The sequence below is a fragment of the Lathyrus oleraceus genome, chromosome 6 (genome assembly GCF_024323335.1).
Source record: "Lathyrus oleraceus cultivar Zhongwan6 chromosome 6, CAAS_Psat_ZW6_1.0, whole genome shotgun sequence".
Classification (NCBI taxonomy): Eukaryota; Viridiplantae; Streptophyta; class Magnoliopsida; order Fabales; family Fabaceae; genus Lathyrus; species Lathyrus oleraceus.
In genome coordinates this window covers 439,581,968-439,601,634 of record NC_066584.1, presented here as the reverse complement: position 1 = coordinate 439,601,634, position 19,667 = coordinate 439,581,968, and the positions used below count along the sequence as shown (strand labels likewise).

Below are 19,667 nucleotides of genomic sequence, written 5' to 3'. Positions count from 1 at the left end.
CGGTGGATCAATCAGGGTGTGGCTCGAGTAGTATGCTGGAATGTCTCCTCCTTTGTAGAGCTTCAGTCTTTGTCCATTTACAATGAATGGACTACAGGTATCGTTCTTGATTTCTACGGCTCCGGATCTCAGAATCTTGGATACTTCGAAAGGACCAGTCCATCTTGAATGTAGCTTTCTAGGGAAGAGTCGTAACCTAGAGTTGAAAAGGAGAACAGGATCGCCCATATTGAAATTTTTCTTTACTATTCTTTTGTCGCGATAGGCTTTTGTTCTCTCTTTATATATTTTTGCATTCTCGTAGGCAGATTGCCTAAGTTCTTCTAGTTTATGAATGTCCAGGGTACGCTTTTCTCCAGCGGCTAGGTAGTCTAAATTCAAAGTTCTAATAGCCCAATAGGCCTTATGCTCTAATTCGAATGGTAAGTGACATGATTTTCCATATACTAGTTGGTAAGGAGTAGTTCCTATAGGGGTTTTGAAAGCGGTTCTATAGGCCCATAATGCTTCTTGAAGCTTCTGAGACCAGTCTCTCCTAGAAATAGAAACAGTTTTCTCTAGGATTTGTTTTATCTCCCTATTAGATACTTCTACCTGGCCACTAGTTTGTGGATGGTATGGTGTTGCTACTTTATGCCTAACTCCATATTTTCTTAAAAGTTTGTCAAATATTCTCGATATAAAGTGTGATCCTCCATCGCTTATGACTAAACGTGGTGTTCCAAATCCAGGGAATATATAGTTTTTAAATAGTTTGATTACTACCCTAGTGTCGTTTGTGGGTGCAGCTATAACTTCAATCCACTTAGACACATAGTCTACAGCTACTAAGTGTATACGTGCGTTTTCGACGCCATGAGATTTGGTGTAAGAAATGATTTTTTCGACAAATGGTGACATGGGTTGAAACGATTTGATTAATAAGTGTTGTTCGACACTTCGACAAAATGGAAGTTTCGTCATTTCGACAAAGATGTTTGCACCTAGGAAAAGCACTTTTGACAGATAGGGAGAACATTGCAGTATGTTGATAATTCGACAAAAATCCTGAAGGAAGACGTCATTTCGACTTAAAAGTAAATTTGAATTTAAAAGGTTGTGACGTTTGGCAGAAGACGCGTGGAAGCATCTGGCGAAAGGAGGAGAGCCATGTGTCATAGTTTTAGGATTTAGTCGTTAATAACAGTTATGTTATTTGTGTATATATAGGGTAGTTATTATCTAAAAAAGTGTGTGAAGAATTACTTATACAAAATTCCTGAAAACACTCAAAGTACCCGTGTGAGAGAAAAGAGTCATATTTGGAAAATGTATGTGTAAACAAACACCAATTCCTTCAAAGTTAATTTTGTAAAGTTCAAAGTTCTTTACAAATCTCTTTTATGTTTTCCAGTCATTTATCTTTCTGCACTTTATCCTTTTCGACACTTTACATCTCGTCAGTTATTTTCCGCCATTTACTTTATCTTGTTAAATTTACATCCACTTAACATTGTAATCAACATATTTCGACGTAAAACACTTAGAGAACAGAAATGAAAGATATGAAAGTGATTTTAGACATCTTCAAGACCATCTAGATTTTGCACATGTCCTAGGATTTGTGTGGTTGATCCTGCAAGTAACCCAATTCTACAAGTTTTGGTAAACCAGAGGTTGTTCGCCAAAATTCACAGCGAACAAATTGGCACGCCCAGTGGGACTGTGCAAAAAATTTTAGAAAGTTAGATAATCGCTAGTCAAAATCTGTCCTTCATTTGTATGAGACTGAGAAGCGGTAAATTAGCCGTATCCGAAGTAGAAATACCTAAAAGAACAAGAGTAAGGAAAATGGCGAACCAGCCAAATAATCCTAACGAATCCATCCCAGTATCTAACCCTGTCCCTTCGACAGAAGGCAATATAGGATCGGTCCCTGTGTCAGAGGCTGTACCTTCGTCAGCGGGGTCGATACCAGCGGTTTCGATGTCACAAAACGCGCCTAGTTCGTCCTTCAGGGCACAACAAATGCCCATTGGGACACCCCCCCCCCCCCCCGTGGGAAACACTTCTAGGCCTTTTGTAACGAATTTCACCATGCCTCCGCCTGGTAAGGAACAACCCTTCGGAATGCCAACTTCGGTGATGGCAAATTTACATAACTCCCCGTTAATATATTCAGACTCGATGGCCAACGTGTCTTCACCCTTACAAGGGTCAGGATATGGTGGAAACGTGAGTAGACTGAATCAACAACCACTTTACGTGCCGCCGATAACAAATAATTCGGCGCAAGTGATTAGACAGCAGATGGACGAGAGTAATCATGATATGGTCCAAATGTTGACGCAACAAATGGGAGCGGTGTTTAATCCACTGATACAGAACACCACTCAAACAAACCAAGCGTTAGCAGCGCAAATGACGCGCATTGCTGATTTCTTTGGAGTCCCTCAAACTCGACACAGAGAACAAGTGGTTCATAACCCAGCGGTAGCGGTCCAAGAAGAACCTACGATAAACCAGATACCGTTAGATAATCCTCAAACGAACGTCAGAAACCGAGAGGATGTAGTCGAACAGCCTCGTGTCGAAATCCCCATTCCACAAGAGCCTAGAAGGGTAGTAATCCAGAGAGGCCAGGACGCGGATGTTGTATTGCAACAACGGATGCGGTATAATAATCCGCCTGTCGAAAATAATTTGGCAGCCATGGTCGAAACGATAATGGCACAAAATGGGATGAACATGGGTTTACAAAGGCCTAGTTACGCATCCCCACTATCAGAATATATTCTGCAAGAAGAATTGCCACCAAGGTGGAAAGTCCCTAAGTTCACAAAGTTCTCAGGGGACACTAGTGAGTCCACTATAGAGCATGTGGCACGTTACCTGATCGAGGCAGGGGAGATAGCCCGTAACGAAAATTTGAAAATAAAATATTTCCCTAGTTCCTTAACAAAAAACGCGTTTACTTGGTTTACATCTTTGCCTGCAAACTCAGTATACACGTGGACCCAATTAGAAAGGCTGTTCCATGAACAATTCTACATGGGACAAACAAAAATAAGTCTGAAAGAATTAGCCAGTGTCAAGAGAAAACACTCCGAACCAATAGATGATTATTTAAATAGGTTCAGATTGCTAAAGGCTAGATGTTTCACCCCAGTGCCAGAACATGAGTTGGTCGAAATGGCCGCAGGGGGACTAGACTATTCTATAAGGAAGAAACTAGATACCCAGTATCTGAGGGATATGGCACAATTAGCGGATAGAGTGAGACAGGTCGAAAGGTTAAGGGACGAAAAATTCAGGGCAAATAAGAATAAAAAAGAGAGGGTAGCCTACGTAGGGGTTCGCCAAGATGATGAGTTCGACGAACACGAACCAAGTAGCTTCGACGAACAAGAAATCGACCTAGCAGAACTAAAACAAGGGCCACCTTATTCGTGCAAAGTACTAACTCCGTCGAACGGAAACCCAGTCGAAACCAACGATAAGTTCCCCAAAAGGACTTATACGTTCGACATTACCAAATGTGACGAAATCTTCGATCTGTTGGTTAAAGATGGTCAATTAATAAAACCACCAGGCGCTAAAGAACCGCCTATGGAACAATAGAAAAAGAGAGGTTTTTGTAAATACCATAATTTTCTGGGCCATAAGACGTCTCGTTGTTTCCTTTTCAGGGATCTCGTTCAAAATGCTATTCGGGACGGAAGGCTGAAGTTTGGTGACAAACCAAAACAACAGATGAAGATCGACTCGAATCCTATGCAAGCAGTCGAAGCCCACTACGCTGAACCATCCGTCGTAAACATGGTGGAGGCCGAAGTTGCTCCTGATGGCAATTTGGAAATGGTGGAAGCCCCTGGAAGCTTCGACGCAAATGTCAACATGGTCGAGATTACTGATGATCTCGCAAGCCAGAAAAGAATAGAAACTACTGAAGGTTTCGACAAGAGGGACGGTGACAATGCTGTCGAGAATGTGGAGTTTCGACAAGAGGAGAATTGGGACCGCTTGGGACAGCCAAGTGGGAAATATGATTTTCTTGTGAAGTACAACGCGCCGGCAAGCTCTCAGATCGACATCAACACAATCCAACCAAGCGGTTGGGGAGATGCCTCTTCAGAAAACAATGAGGAGACAGTCGACGCAATTGAGCATGCCCCTAATACGAAGGGGAGGGTTACTGAAGACCCAGCGATTGAAAACAAGGCTGCTGAAGGCCTTGATTCTAACAAAGCAAAGAAAGGTGATATCGCCAACTGCGTCAACACCATGGGGCCTTTCAGTGAAGAGGTCACAAAAATCAAAGCGGAAGCCGCTAACGGTCCTTCGAAGCCCATGATCAGTGGGATTCTACGTAGGACAATGGAAGACCCCAGAAGGAATTGGAACAAATGCTGTTGCAAACATGGTCCCAGGACCATATCTTGGTGCTGTTGCCCAGAGAAAGAGTTCGACCAGACACCAAAAGGCGTCGAAGGCGAAGAAGAGAGGCTCATCAGGAAGATGAACGAATTAAGCATCGCCGACGAACAAAATGTTGGGGTAAATATGGTAGAAATATCTCAGAAGGACCAGGTCGAAAAGGGCGAAGAGCGTCGTCAGAAAGAGTACCAAAGGCTGGCGTACCCTAGAGAGGAGGAAAACTTAATGGAATTCATCAAGAGGTGCCAAAGGATGAAAACCGAAGTGATGTTGTGCCCACGCTGCAGCGCAGTCTTCGACAGGAAGGCAGCAACCAACCTGGAAGCGGTGGATAAGACCAAAAGGAAAGAGAATTGGGGAACAGTGAGATATGACCCAAGGAGAAGTGATCACCACCAGTGGAGGCACGGAGAGAGACGCCAGAACACCTATAAACCATCTGACAAAGCGACGGACGACAAATGGGTTCAACCCATTAGGGACGCCCAGGGGCAGAAGAAATGGGGAAAGTTCGAGGTTCAGATAGGCGCGTCGATGGAGGGCAAGAAGGAAATGGAAAAACACAAGCCAAGACCATACCCGTCAGAGAATTACAAAGGTAAAAATCCCATGTCCAGGTCCCAATGGAGGAGGTTCCAAAGGCAGAAGAGGGCAGAAATAGAGACGGCGAAAAAGAACATGAATGGTCCAAACGAAGCAGAATCTAGCAACAATCGTCAGACAAGGAGCAGGAAAGAGACTCCCCTCCAGATCAATCCTAGCAGAGTTGTCGAATCGGTGGCGTCGAAAGAGAAGATGCAGGAAGATGATGAAGTAACCGACAGTTTTAACTCTGACTCAGAGGCATCCTTCAACGTGATTTGCAACGTGGTCTCTGTTCTCCCTAGAGACTATGATAGAGTCATGGAAATTGAGGATGAAGGAGACGAAATGGAGGAAGAAACGATGGCACACAAGCCCGTCTGCTACTATGTGATGAACAACAGATGCGTCGAAGAGCAGAACGCTTTTTTCGAAAGACCAGACGACTCCATGAAAGCGCATTTGAAACCTCTGTTTATAAAAGGAAAGGTGGAAAATGTCGGCGTGAATAAGATACTGGTGGACGGGGGAGCGGCAGTGAATTTGATGCCCCACTACATGCTGAAGAAGATTGGAAAAGACGATTCGGACGCGAAGCCTCACAACATGGTGCTGTCGAATTACGAAGGGAAGATAGGGACAACTATGGGAGTCATCCAAGTGAACTTAACTGTAGGAACCATAACAAGACCTACAATGTTCATAGTCATCGCTTCGAAAGCCAACTACAACCTACTGCTTGGTAGGGAATGGATTCACGGCGTAGGAGCTGTACCCTCTTCAATGCACCAGCGGATAGCCATATGGAGGCCAGATGGAATCGTCGAAAACATCGAGGCTGACCAAAGCTACTTCATGACCGAGGTAAACACTGTCAACAGCCAAAGCTTCGACAAAAACCTGGCTCATATACCTCCCTGCAGCCCGGCAGAATTCGACTTGAAGACGACAGACAATGCCTATTGCTCCATGTACCTACATCCAACGCATGGTTTCCAGTGGGATAAAGAAGTGATTGGCGAAACTTACATATGGGGAACCACTCATATAGCGCCGACGGGATGGGGTAGTGAATTTGACGATGACGAGTGAACAATCAGCGATCGAAAAGATTACGGCTTACATGGCCGAAAACAAACTAAAAGAGGCCCTTGAGGCTGAGGTAAAAAATATGGCTGTCGAAGCCAACCAAGAGAACTCCAACAAACAATGTCCTCAAGAAGACGTTGCGGAAGATCATGTCACCAACCAAATGGGCGGATGGCAACACCAAAAGCTTGACGCCATTTACGACGACGAACCGCTGGGGTTCGAAAAAGATCCAGTGTCAACTAACGAGAAGATGGTGGCGCAGGATCCTTTAGAAGAGATAAACATAGGAGCGGGGGCAGAACATAGACCAACGTAGATAAGCGCAAAAATGGACCCCCAGTTCAAGGTCGAAATAGTCCAGTTGCTGAAAGAATTCAAAGATTGCTTCGCATGGGATTATGACGAAATGCCTGGTCTTGACAGAAGTCTGGTCGAAATGCAGTTGCTAATAATGGAAGGGAAGAAGCCAGTAAAGCAGACTCCGAGACGCTTCGCACCAGAAATCCTGTCGAAAATAAAAAAAGAGGTCGAAAGACTTCTAAGATGCAAGTTCATCCGCACAACCAGGTATGTCGAATGGATTGCAAATATTGTTCCAGTAATTAAGAAAAATGGCAAACTTAGGGTATGTATTGATTTTCGAGACTTAAACTCGGCTACCCCAAAGGATGAATATCCTATGCCAGTGGCAGAAATGCTCATAGATTCTGCAGCCGGCCATGAGTACTTAAGCATGCTAGACGGATACTCTGGCTATAACCAAATTTTTATCGCTGAAGAAGACGTTCCTAAAACGGCTTTCCGTTGTCCTGGAGCCATAGGAACGTACGAATGGGTAGTAATGCCTTTTGGTTTAAAGAACGCTGGAGCGACTTACCAACGTGCCATGAATTCCATCTTTCATGATTTCATCGAAACTTTCATGCAAGTGTATATTGACGACATTGTGATTAAGTCTGTTTCAGGAAAAAACCATATAGATCATCTTCGACAATCCTTTGAAAGGATGAGGAAGTTTGGTTTGAAAATGAACCCACTTAAATGTGCTTTTGGTGTGCAGGCGGGTGATTTCTTAGGCTTTGTGGTCCATAAGAAGGGGATCGAAATAAACGAAAATAAAGCCAAGGCCATAATGGAAGCGAAAGCGCCATCAACCAAAAAGGGGTTGCAGTCTCTGCTAGGGAAAATCAACTTTCTCAGAAGATTCATCTCCAACCTCAGTGGGAAGACACAAGCTTTCTCTCCTCTACTTCGACTAAAGAAAGAAGACTTTGCATGGGGGCAAGAACAGCAAGCGGCTTTCGACAAAATCAAGGAGTACCTGGCTAATCCCCCAATCCTGATGTCTCCTTGCAGAAAAAGAAATATGAGATTGTACATTTCGGCATCAGACAAAACATTAGGAAGTATGTTGTGTCAAGAAGATGAGAATGGCGTCGAAAGGGCCATTTATTATCTCAGTAGAGTCCTGAACGATGCCGAAACTAGATATAGCATTATAGAAAAGTTATGCCTGTGTGTATATTTCTCTTGTATCAAACTAAAGCATTATATAAAACCTGTCGATGTATATATTTCTTCCCATTTCGACGTAATAAAGTATATGTTATCTAAATCTATTTTACATAGTCGAATTGGAAAGTGGGCTTTAGCTTTAACAGAACACTCCTTGAAATATCTGCCTTTAAAAGCAGTGAAAGGACAAGTGGTCGCTGATTTCATAGCGGACCACTCTATAAACGAAGACGTGGAATACGTCGAACTGGAACCTTGGAAACTGTACTTCGACGGTTCCAGTCATAAAAACGGAACGGGCGTTGGGATGTTGATTATTTCTCCTGAAAAAATTCCAACAAAATTCAAGTACAAAGTTGAAAGTCTGTGTTCAAATAATGAAGCAGAATACGAAGCTTTGATCGCTGGACTTGAAATCTTGTTGAAATTGGGGGCAACGAGAGTCGAAATAATGGGTGATTCCGAACTGGTAATAAAGCAGTTGACGAAAGAGTATAAGTGCGTGAAAGAAAATTTAATCATGTACTTTGTAATAGCCAATAGACTTCTCAAAGCATTTGACAACGTCGTCTTCAGGCACATTCCCAGATTGAAGAATCAAGAATCGAATGATCTTGCTCAACTAGCGTCCGGATACAAAGTGTCGAAGGAAAAGTTAGAAGAAGCCATTGAAGTCAGAGGAAGAGTCGTGTCCACCAAGTTGTCCCCATCAGATCTAGAGTCAATAAGATTAGGATACGGTGACGAAGAAAACTTCGAGATATTCAACATAGATGATTCAGGAATAACAGACTGGAGAAAGCCTGTCAAGGATTATCTACAAGACCCAAATCAGAAAGCGGAAAGAAAGGTAAAATACAGAGCTTTGAGTTACGTACTTTTGGGAAATGAATTGTTCAAAAAGACTGCAGAAGGAGTTTTGTTGAAATGCCTGAGTGAGGACGAAGCCTACATAGCCTTGTCGAATGTACACAGTGGAGCGTGTGGCGCGCACCAAGCAGGTCACAAAATGAAGTGGCTTTTATTTCGACAAGGAATGTATTGGCCAACAATGCTGAAAGATTGTGTCGAATTCGCAAAAGGTTGTCAGGAATGTCAAGTACATGCAGGCATACCTCATGTCCCTGCAAGTGAGTTGCACTCAATTATAAAACCTTGGCCATTCAGAGGATGGGCGTTGGACTTGATCGGGGAGATTCGACCAGCTTCCTCAAAAGGGAAAAGGTACATTTTGGTTGGGATAGACTATTTCACAAAATGGACCGAAGCCATACCATTGGCGAATGTGGATCAAGAAGCAGTCATAGACTTTATCCAAAAATACATAATCTACAGATTTGGGATACCTGAGACAATAACAACAGATCAAGGATCTGTGTTCACCGGTAAAAACATGCAGAAGTTTGCACAAGAAACAGGTTTTAAGCTCCTTACTTCGACACCTTACTACGCTCAAGCAAATGGGCAAGTTGAAGCAGCCAACAAAGTAGTGATAAACTTGATTAAGAAGCATGTGGGAAAAAAGCCTAGAAATTGGCATAAGACTTTGGATCAAGCCTTGTGGGCTTGTCGAATGTCCCCCAAAGAGGCAACGAATTCGACTCCATTCAAGTTGACTTACGGACACGATGCAGTTTTGCCAGTCGAAATATATCTGCAGTCAGTCAGAGTGCAAAGGCATCATGAAATCCCATCAGATACATATTGGAGTATGATGATGGACGAACTAGTTGATTTAGACGAAGAAAGGCTGCGCGCGCTAGACCTAATAAGAAGACAAAAGGAGAGAGTCGAAAGATTTTACAACAAGAAAGTAAGATTCAAGACCTTCTTAATAGGTGATCTTGTGTGGAAAGTAATCCTTCCTATGGATCGAAAGGATAAATTAATGGGAAAGTGGTCTCCTAAATGGGAGGGACCTTTCCAGGTCTTGAGAACATTTTCAAACGGCGCGTATGAAATAGAAGAAATAGAGAAGGATAAGAGAATCCTAAGAATAAATGGCAAGTATTTGAAAAAATATAAGCCTATATTGCAGGAAGTAAAAGTAGTAACAGAATAAGTGCAAAACATAATTGTGATAAGATGGGCCAAATAAAAATGGCATTCAAAAGTTATTACAAAGAAAGCCTCAAAGGGCTGAGAGTTGCTAAATAAATTCGACTAAAAATTAAATTTGGCAAAAGTATCCCTCAAAGTGGCAAACTTCTGCCTCTGGAGTTGGAGTCGATGATCACAAAGACTTTTGTGAGTAGAGAGAGTCTCAATCTCCTGACTAAGTTGATGGGCTTTCTCTGCATGTCGAATACCCACCCTCAATTCTTCGTCAATCTCGCTCTGCTTGGGTTGCTGAATGGATGCCTTACGTTTCTCCTCTTGAGAGATCTTTTCTTGAAGTGCTGCTATCTGTGTTTTCCATTTTTGAATATTGTCATTGCAAGCAGCAACTTCTTCGACATACGTTTCAGAGAGCTTTTGCAATTTTGAAACTTTGTCAGTCGAAGTCGAGACAGCATCCCATTCAGCAGTTTGAGTTTCAGACTTGGACGAGATTTGATTGGTAAGATCCCTTTGACGATGGAGATCTGCAGTGGCCAAGTCAATGAGAGTCATCAGCTCCATCACAAAACTTCCAATCTCAGCAGAAGCTTCCAGGACATTCACTTGCTTCAGAATTTTCTTAAGACCAATTTGAGCAAGGGAATTTTCTTCCAAGACTTTAAACAAATCGACATCAAGGATTTTCGTTTTGATTTTGGTCAGGAGGTTGCCAAGTGATGGTGCTTCAGAAGTTGCCCCAGAAGTGGTCGAACTACTCTGCGAAGAATCCTGAAAATTAAAACGGGTGCTAAGCATGGCTTTCAGATACTCCAAAGGTCTTTGCACTTTGAGATTCTCAAGCTCCTCGCGAGAAAAACTGGTCGAACCAGTTGATTTGCCACTCCCTTGGGCCCGGTCAGGAGCAGGTGGAGTGTTTCGCGTCGAAGTAGGCTCAACCTCTGTTCGTTTCAACTGGTTGTCCCCATCTCTGGCAGCTCCATCTTCAGGATCATCTTCGACTACAACCTCCATTTCAATATCATCACCCTGAGGTGCAACATGTAATCCTGGATGAGGAGGAGATTCATCTTCAGAAGCTTCACCCACTGTAGTGTCGAATTCTTCTACGGTTTGCATGTCATGGTCACTGGCGGGGATATCTTCCTCTGGCGCTGTTTCCTCCAAAATTTTCTCAGACGTTCCTTCGACAGCCACTTGTTCCTAAAAATAAATTCTAAGATTTAGAAGAAAGATGTAGGAAAGGTAAACATATGCTGTCGAATTGAAAAATTACCTCAGGAATTTCAGTGTTAAAACCGGATTTCCCACTCCCCGTATCTTTCGACTGAGGCTTGGCAGGAGAAGTACTGGCAGAATCCTTTCTGATTGGGTTGACGATGGACCTTTGGGAAGAAACCTTCGTGAGTTTCTTTTTCTTCTGAGGAGGAGGGACTAACTCTGGAGATTCATCACCAGACTCTTCACTAGGGACTTTATCCTCTTTTCTCTCCTCTTCACTCTTCTTCTTCTTTTGGATTGTTGAGGGTTTTCGACTTACCTAGTCATACAGGCCAAAGCCAGTTAGTTTTGAATAATGGAAGGAAAATAATAAGAAAAAAAAGTGTTGTACCTTTGTCGAAGGCTTCTTAGCAGTACTGGGCGACGCTTCGACAGCAGCTTTCTTAGCAGGGATCTTCACGGCTAAGGAAAGAAAGAAAATTCAGAAACAAATATAAGAGATACATGATAAGACAGTTAGAATAACAGAAAGAAAAATCATATTTTTCTGCGAACACCTTCAAGAATGGTATCTTCCACGCGAACGTGTTCTATTCCAATATGAAGGTGTCCTGGATATTCGCCCAGATGATACTTAGTCGGAACCACACGCTCAGCAGGTTTTTGATACTTTTGACGAAGAATTTTCATAAAATCCCCACAAAGGAACCAGTCTGGAAGTGGAAAACCAAACGCCACCCCAAAGTCAGCAGTTGGCAAAGGAGGAAACTTTGGAGGATGACAATTGAAAGCCAGGTCATAGCGCGCCTCTGGTGAAAGATTGGAAGGCAATGACAGTTTTTTAAACTTCTCTGTCAATTTACGTTTTAATTCGGCCGCTGCTTCGCATATGGTTCGACTAAGATCATCAGGTCTATACGCAGTTTCAAAATATTTTTGAAATTTCTGTATTTCCTTAATATGTCGTGGAATACCTTTTTTGGTCCGATCCTGCACAAAAGCGAAAGCATTTGTCAAATGTGTAGCAAAAGCAGCTACGTCAAAAAATTTGTTGGAATAATAATCCTTCCACCATTCATCAAACTCAGGAGTGCATAAGAATGATGGTCGAAAAATAACTGGTCGAATGTCGAGAGAAGCATCAGCTAGTTTCTTCGACAGCTCTTTGCCTTCGTCTTCAGTGTGAAGGGAGTTATAAAAGATGATGGACCCCTTTTTGGGGAATATAGGTTGAGGTTTGATTTGGATTAGACCAAATTGTCTAGAAACAAGGTTGGGTTGATAAACTATCAAAGCAATTTGGTTTTTAGTGGTGTTACGATAAGAAAAAAGGAGCCTAGGGGTCAAGAACGATTCCCAAACATTCAGAAATGTGTTTTCGTCCTTTTGCATCTCCAAGGGCAGCTGTTGGGTAAACCATTTAGGTCCGATTTTTCTATCAGCAAAAGGTGCCATGGTCGAAGTAAATTGATGACTTTTAGCAAACATCATAACATAGCTTTTAAAAGCTTGTCGAAGGTTGATTCCTTCATCAGTTGGCGTTAGTAGCACTAATCTTGGCCATTCGACAGTCCTATTGTTTACTTCTTCTTCATCTATTTCTGGTGCTACAGGAAGACTAGCTTCAAAGGTGGCATTGAGCCATAGTTGCAAGAGCCAAAAAGGTCCTGATAAGTTGATTTTCCCTTGGGTTTTGGTGTTCTTTAAGAAATGTACGCTCTCGCTCAGAGATTCATAGAGATTCGCCAGAATCATTTCGCTCAAACATAGTTTCGTGCCTGCATGAAGCTGATTGGCTATGGTGATAAATCTCTTGGCAACTTGAAGAGAGCGAGAATAGAACACATATTTGGACAGCCATAGTGTCAAAAAGGCTATATGTTCGACATCTAAAACTTCAGTGGTACTCTTATCATGGTAATAGGACATGAATAAGGAGTAGGGTGCAAGGCTAGTCTCGAAAGCAATGGTATCTTCACTTAAGACAGTAGGGTCGAAATCTATACCATTGGGGTGAAGACCAACAATGGCTGCTGCGTCGAAAAGGGTAGGCGTAACCATCCCACAAGGAAGGTGAAAGGTGTTGTAAGTACTATCCCAAAAGTAGAGAGAAGCCAAAAGCATATTTGGGCAGATATTGGGTCCTACTCTCGACAACTGGATAAGGTCGAAAATGCCTACTTCTTTCCAAAAAGACCCTTTAACTTTTTCGATTTTATCTAACCAAGGTACGTAGTCAGAAGGATCTTTCGACCATGGGCAGGTTCTAAATATCCTGGGAAAATTCAAATAGGTTAAGTCCAACTCTCCAATATCCGTCGAACTCGATGAATCTTTTTGTTCTACAACTTTCTCTTTAGGCCGAGGTTTTCTTCCAGCGCCTATGGGTTTTGTGTGAAAGTAAGATGGAAAAAATTCTCTTAAACGCTCTGGTTTAATCTCTGGATTTGGAAGGGGACCTAACATAGCGTGATAATTTCCAGAAATAAGAACAGGGATTAGTACCTGAGATTTATAGATGCAGTCTTTTTCCTTTTCATTTGGAGGTTCCGGAACATACTGTTGATTTCCAATGGTCATTGGCCCTTTTAAATCATGCACAGGAGGAAAAGATGAGTCTTGTTTCTTCTTGGAGTGTTTACTGCTTGAGGGTTTTTGAGGCGCCATTGCTGGAAAAAACTGAAGAAGATTTCTCAGAAAATGTGAAAAGCTTGAGAAATGGGTATGAAAAAAGGAAATCTGAAACGTAAAAGGGTTTAAAGAAAAGGTTTATGGGTATTTATAGGAAGAAGATGTTGAAACGTTTTAGATGTAATGGTGTTAGTGGGACACGTGGCCATTTCTGATGGAAATGATAAAGAGGTGGAAGTTGAAAAGAAACCATGATGTGAGGAAATGATGGAAGTAGATTGTGAACGTGGGCTAGACGTGACATTGTGGAGAAAGTGTAATGATGAACCTGCATTGGGAATTGAGATTATCAGACTTGCATTTAATGAAGATTAAATGACATGGCATCAAAACACTGATTGACAACAAATGACTGTTTCTCCAGAACAACGGTCGAAACGTCTTTGCTGGGGGGCAATTTGTATACGTGCGTTTTCGACGCCATGAGATTTGGTGTAAGAAATGATTTTTTCGACAAATGGTGACATGGGTTGAAACGATTTGATTAATAAGTGTTGTTCGACACTTCGACAAAATGGAAGTTTCGTCATTTCGACAAAGATGTTTGCACCTAGGAAAAGCACTTTTGACAGATAGGGAGAACATTGCAGTATGTTGATAATTCGACAAAAATCCTGAAGGAAGACGTCATTTCGACTTAAAAGTAAATTTGAATTTAAAAGGTTGTGACGTTTGGCAGAAGACGCGTGGAAGCATCTGGCGAAAGGAGGAGAGCCATGTGTCATAGTTTTAGGATTTAGTCGTTAATAACAGTTATGTTATTTGTGTATATATAGGGTAGTTATTATCTAAAAAAGTGTGTGAAGAATTACTTATACAAAATTCCTGAAAACACTCAAAGTACCCGTGTGAGAGAAAAGAGTCATATTTGGAAAATGTATGTGTAAACAAACACCAATTCCTTCAAAGTTTATTTTATAAAGTTCAAAGTTCTTTACAAATCTCTTTTATGTTTTCCAGTCATTTATCTTTCTGCACTTTATCCTTTTCGACACTTTACATCTCGTCAGTTATTTTTCGCCATTTACTTTATCTTGTTAAATTTACATCCACTTAACATTGTAATCAACATATTTCGACGTAAAACACTTAGAGAACAGAAATGAAAGATATGAAAGTGATTTTAGACATCTTCAAGACCATCTAGATTTTGCACATGTCCTAGGATTTGTGTGGTTGATCCTGCAAGTAACCCAATTCTACAAGTTTTGGTAAACCAGGGGTTGTTCGCCAAAATTCACAGCGAACACTAAGATATACCTATTTCCTAAGGATGGTGGGAAAGGTCCCATGAAATCTATACCCCATACGTCAAAGAGTTCTACTTCCTGAATGTTTCTTAGAGGCATTTCATCACGCCTTGAAATGTTTCCAGTGCGTTGGCATCTATCACACTTGACAATGCAAGCATAGACATCACGCCACATGGTAGGCCAGAATAGGCCAGCTTGAAGAATCTTGGCGTATGTCTTAGAGGTGCTCGCATGTCCACCATAAGGTGCAGAATGACAATGCTCGATAATACTATTTACCTCTTCTTCTGGAACGCAACGGCGAAAAATGCCATCTTTACCCCTTTTGAAAAGGAGTGGTTCGTCCCAATAGAAGTTTCTCACATCGTGGAAGAATTTCTTCTTGCGGTGGTAGTCAAGATCAGGGGGTACTATATCCGCAGCTAGGTAATTAACGAAATCTGCATACCAGGGTACGTTACTTATTGCTAAGGAATTTTGGGGATGCTTATAAGGATCTAGGTTATTATCTTCAATGGCTTCTACTCTAGCTATCAGTCTATCATAGGCAAAATCATCATTTATGGGTACTAGTTCTGGTTTTAGATGTTCTAGCCTAGAAAGGTGATCGGCTACTACATTTTCGGTGCCTTTTTTATCTCTTATGTCTAAATCAAACTCTTGTAGTAATAGAATCCATCGGAGTAACCTGGGCTTGGCATCTTTTTTACTTAATAGGTAACGAATGACAGCATGATCGGTGTAAACTATAATTTTTATTCCTACTAGATAAGATCTAAATTTGTCTATAGAAAAAACTACAGCGAGTAATTCTTTTTTAGTTGTTGCGTAGTTAAGTTGGGCAGCATCTAGGGTTCTACTGGCATAATAAATGGCATGTAATTTTTTATCTTTCCTTTGTCCTAGAACGGCTCCAACTGCGTAATCACTAGCATCGCACATTATCTCAAAGATTCTGACCAATCAGGTGATTTCATAATGGGTGCAGATACTAATGCTTGCATTAGAAGATTAAATGCGTCATTACATTTTTCATCAAAAATGAATTCAGCATCTTTCATTAAAAGTCCAGTTAAAGGTTTGGTTATTTTGGAGAAGTCCTTAATAAAACGCCGGTACAATCCAGTGTGTCCAAGAAAGCTTCGGACTTCTCTGATCGTTTTTGGGGGTTTTAAGTTTTCTATAACTTCTATTTTAGCTTTATCTACCTCTATACCTTTTTCGGAAACTATATATCCTAAAACTATTCCTTCGGTTACCATGAAATGACATTTTTCCCAATTTAGCACGAGGTTCACCTCCACGCATCTCTCCAGGATTTTCTCAAGGTTAGCGAGACAATTATGGGAATCAAATCCGCAAACCGAGAAATCATCCATAAACACTTCCATGATACCATCTAGGTAATCTGCAAAGATTGACATCATGCAACGTTGGAAAGTAGCTGGGGCATTACAGAGGCCGAACGACATTCGTTTGTAGGCAAAAGTTCCATAAGGGCATGTAAAGGTAGTTTTTTCTTGATCTTCGGGGTGGATAGGTATTTGAAAGAATCCAGAGTATCCATCTAGATAGCAGAAGTAAGAGTGTCTGGCTAGACGCTCCAACATCTGGTCTATAAATGGTAAAGGGAAATGATCCTTCCTAGTTGCTTTATTTAATTTTCTATAATCTATACACATCCTCCATCCTCCTTCTAAACATTTTGCTACATGTTCGCCTTTATCGTTTTGCACGACTGTGATGCCTCCCTTTTTAGGTGATACATGCACAGGGCTCACCCACTTACTATCTGAGATCTGGTAGATGATACCTGCCTCAAGTAACTTAAGAACTTCCTTTTTAACAACATCACTCATTGTAGGGTTTATTCTTCTCTGATGTTCCCTAGAGGGTTTTGAATCTTCTTCTAGTGAAATCTGATGCATGCATACGGATGGACTTATACCTTTCAGGTCAGAGATATTATATCCTAAGGTTGAGGGATATCTTCGTAAAACATCTAAAAGTTGGTTCGTTTCCTCTTGGCTCAAGGTAGCACTAACTATAACTGGACGGTTCATCTTTTCATCGAGGAACTCGTATCTCAGGTTCTTAGGTAGTTCCTTAAGTTCTAAGGTTGGTTTCTTAGGGCATGGCATAGGATCTGGGGTAAGGGATAAACATTCGTAAAGGTTATCATCGATGTAGGGTTTCTTAAAGTCATCGTCTTCCCTTATGAGAGTTGATGGTAACTTAATTACTTTTATAATTTCTTTTTGTTCTAATTCTCTAACACATTCATCAATGATATCTAAGGCATAACACGAGTCTCCCATCACAGGTGCCATAAGAAATTTCGAAAGTATAAATTCTATTTTCTCGTCACCTGCCTCAAATGTCAACTTTCCTTTCTTGACATCTATTATGGCTCCTGCATTCGATAAGAATGGTCTACCTAGAAGGATTGGTATATCATTGTCCTCTTTGATGTCCATGACAACAAAATCAGTAGGGATAAATAACTGACCTATCCTAACAGGAACATCTTCTAAAATGCTTATCGGATACTTAACAGATCTATCGGCTAACTGAAGTGACATCTTAGTGGGCTGTAATACTCCTAAGTTTAACCACTCACAAACTGCTAAAGGCATTAGGCTCACACTAGCTCCTAAGTCTAGAAAAGCTTTTTCGATGACATGATTACCCAAAAGGCAAGGAATGGAGAAATTTCCAGGATCTTTATCTTTTTTTGCTAATTTGTCCTCGGAAATAGCATTACATTCCAAAGGCTTCGGATCGTCAAGTCTACGTTTGTTGGTAAGGATGTCTTTGAGAAACTTTGCATAAGAAGGTATTTGGATGATGGCTTCTGTGAAAGGGATTTCTACATGAAGTTTTTCTATAACTTTAATAAATTTTTGATACTGTTTATTGATCTGGGTTTGTTTGAGTCTTTGCGGATATGGTATAGGTGGTTTATATGGCGGGGGTGGTACGTAAGTTTTATCTTTAGGTTCTTCTCCTTTATCTCGACCTTCCTGGTTTTCAGATTCCTCTGGTTCCTTTACTTCGTCCGTGGGTTTGGTACATTCCTTAGAAGTTTCGGGTTCACTCAATCTAGGGTTTGGTGGCTCATCATAAGCGTTCCCACTTCGTAGGGTAATGGCATTGGCTTGTCCTCTCGGATTTTGTTGAGGTTGTCCAGGGAATTGTCCTCCAGGAGTAGTCTGAGGGGCTTGGTTTAAAGCTACCTGAGAGATCTGGGTTTCAAGCATCTTGGTATGAGTAACTATTTGGTCAACCTTGGTTCCTAATTGAGTAATCAATTCGTTAACATGAATGTTTTGGTTCATGAAATCCTTGTTTTGTTGGGTTTGAGCGGTGATAAAATTTTCCATAATTTTCTCAAGGCTCGGCTTTGGTGGTACAGGTTGCATAGGTTGATTTGATCTTGGGGCTTGATAACTAGGTCTCGGGGGTGCATTATTTTGAATAGGGTTATTGTTTTTATAGGAGAAGTTCGGGTGATTCCTCCATCCAGGGTTATAGGTATTCGAATATGGGTTCCCTTGGGTGTAGTTCACTTGCTCAGAGTGGGTTTCGTTTAATAGACTGCATTTTGCAGATTGGTGTCCTTTGGTTCCACATATCTCACAATCCGACGAAACTGCGGCTACAGTATTCGGGTTTATGCACATATGCTCGACTTTGAGGGCTAATGCGTCCATTTTAGCTTGCATCATGTCTATAGAGCTTAGTTCATGCACTCCTCCTTGGGCTTCCTTCTTCTCAACTGTCGCTCGTTCGACTTCCCATGATTGATGGTTTTGAGCCATATCTTCAACGAGGGCACTAGCTTCAGGATAAGGTTTGTTCATCAGAGCACCGCCTGCGGCAGCGTCGATGGTCATCTTTGTGTTGTAATGAAGTCCATTATAGAAAGTTTGAATGATTAACCAATTTTCTAAACCATGATGTGGGAATGCTCGTAACAACTCTTTATATCTCTCCCAAGCTTCGAACAACGATTCTCCTTGGTTTTGAGTAAATCTAGTTATATGGTTTCGAAGAACGGCGGTCTTACTCGGGGGAAAATATCTAGCAAGAAAAACTCTTCTAAGGTTATCCCAAGTCGTAATGGAATTGGGTGGAAGGGAATCTAACCATGATAGGGCTTTATCTCTGAGGGAAAAAGGAAATAATCTTAAACGTATTGCCTCAGGAGAAGCTCCATTGGTTTTAAAAGTGTCTGCTAATTGAAGAAATATTTTTAAATGTTGGTTTGGGTTCTCAGTAGCGAGACCTGTGAATTGTCTCTGTTGCACTAGTTGCAACAAGGATGGTTTAAGTTCAAAATTATTAGCTGGGATGGTTGGGTTTACTATACTAGAACTAGGTTCTTCATTAGATGGTTGAGCGAAATCTTTAAGAGGTCTTTGGTTTTGATCTTCGGCCATAGCTCTCTTAATTCTATGAAAGAATAAACGTGCGCGAGCGTAACGTTCAGGTTCCGCCAGAGGGTATACTAAGCTTAAACTTTCGGTGCTGCGAGTTCTTCGCATTGACTGGCAGGAAATAGCCTAAGTCTAAACGATATAACAACAGGAAAATGAAATTTGATGAAATTGGTCCCCAGCAACGGCGCCAAAAACTTGATGCGGTGCTTTTCGCAAGTATACGAACGCGTCAGAGTAATATAAAAGATTGTCGAATCCACAGAGACCAAGTGTCAATCTATCGTTATCTATTGTTATGGTGTTTATCAAAGGCAATCAAAATAGGTGTTTTTGGAGTGTGCAATGAAAAGTAAAGTGTTTAGTAAAGATTAATTAATAAAGACAGGGTCGAATGTAA

General features: G+C 41.4%; 1 non-coding gene across 1 annotated transcript; it reads left to right on the top strand.

The window, feature by feature from the left end:
- Positions 1–18,779: 18,779 nt before the first annotated feature.
- Positions 18,780–18,886, top strand: LOC127098751 (small nucleolar RNA R71). Its single transcript, XR_007793451.1, has one exon. It is a non-coding gene; the product is annotated as a small nucleolar RNA R71 (small nucleolar RNA).
- Positions 18,887–19,667: the final 781 nt, after the last annotated feature.